The sequence below is a fragment of the Myotis brandtii genome, unplaced genomic scaffold (genome assembly GCF_000412655.1).
Source record: "Myotis brandtii unplaced genomic scaffold, ASM41265v1 scaffold369, whole genome shotgun sequence".
In the NCBI taxonomy this organism is placed as follows: Eukaryota; Metazoa; Chordata; class Mammalia; order Chiroptera; family Vespertilionidae; genus Myotis; species Myotis brandtii.
Window position 1 is genome coordinate 594524 of NW_005364180.1, and position 1193 is coordinate 595716.

The following is a 1193-nucleotide window of genomic DNA, read 5'->3' on the forward strand; positions in this document are numbered from 1 at the left end:
TGACCTGGGCCCAGGGGGCAGCCCTGCAGAGTTCAGGGGCCTGTAGGCTCAGCCCCACCCCCACCCCGTCCAGATGTTTGTCCTAGTTGGGCCGCCTTAGATTCTGGAGCATTCGAACCCTCTCCAAGGGCTCTGTCTTCCGCCGGCTCGCATCTTCTGCTGGTTTAACCTTTGCTGCAGGATGCATTCGGACGGGGTGGCCCTGGGGCTGGTGTGGTGACAATCTGCCCCTGGCCACCTGCCCCTCGGCCAGCGGGCTGAGCCAGGCTCACTCCCCGAGGCCACGGTGGCGGGACTGTCACTGTTGGGGGCCACCACTGGGGGGCGGGGGGACAGAGGAGGAGGGAGCCCAGAAGGTGACAGGAGGTGGCCAGAGGAGCTGGGGGGTTGGGAGGGCCTGGTGAGGGCCACGTGGACGTGCGAGTGGGAGGAGTTCGGGGCTGGAGGCCAGGAGCTGAGGGATGGAGAGTGAGGTGGGAGGGGAGCCCGCCCCCTGGGGGACCCAGAGCCGCTGCCTTTGGAAACCTAACCCACTAACCAATTTTTAGCTGCGGGGCAGGGACAAGCCCAGCGTGGGAGCCGTGGCCAGCCCCAGCCCGGAGGGACCAGTATCCGGTGCGACAGGCCCCCCCAGTTGCCGTGGCAACGTGGCCGGAGGAGCTGCTGTCCCTCCGAGGCCGATGGATCCGTAGGGAACTGGTCTTAGTTTTTATCCTGTTGCTCCCCCGCCCTACACTTTTTGGAAATAAAGAGGTAATTTTATTCTCACTTCCTTGACGAGCTGTCAATGCTGCTGATGCTGGGGGTGGGGGAAGGGCGCTGGCAGCCCTTCTGTGCCCTGCCCTGTGGCCCCTGACCCCACCCGCTGCCCCCCTCCCTGACGTGCGCTCCAGGCCAGCGGCTTCGGGCAAAGGACTCAAATAAACGGGCCGCCCTCCTCCTGGGCACCCAGCAAACCCAGCTGCAGCCCCGGAGCCAGCCAGGCCTCCGGAAGGTGTTTGGAGGGCAGCGAGGAGGGGCTGGTGCAGGCCGCTGCCCCGAGGTCATTCCCATCTGCTCATCGACCCGCTGTGCGCCCACAGCCTCGTCAGCTGGCTTCTGCCGCTTCCGTTGCCCGCTTCCTGGTCAACACACATCCCCGGGGGCAGAGAGCGTCTCCGCGGCCATCGGCGGCCCGTGCCCTGCGGTGGCTC

General features: G+C 66.4%; 1 protein-coding gene across 1 annotated transcript in view; it reads left to right on the top strand.

Annotated features, from left to right (window-relative positions):
* LOC102261893 (fatty acid desaturase 2) overlaps positions 1-768 on the top strand; it is a 57841-nt gene extending 57073 nt beyond the window's left edge. Inside the window, exon 13 of the mRNA XM_014544545.1 lies at positions 549-768. The gene's annotated coding sequence lies outside the window, so the exon portion shown is untranslated. The remainder of the gene's footprint in view (positions 1-548) is intronic.
* The last annotated feature ends 425 nt before the right edge of the window (positions 769-1193 follow it).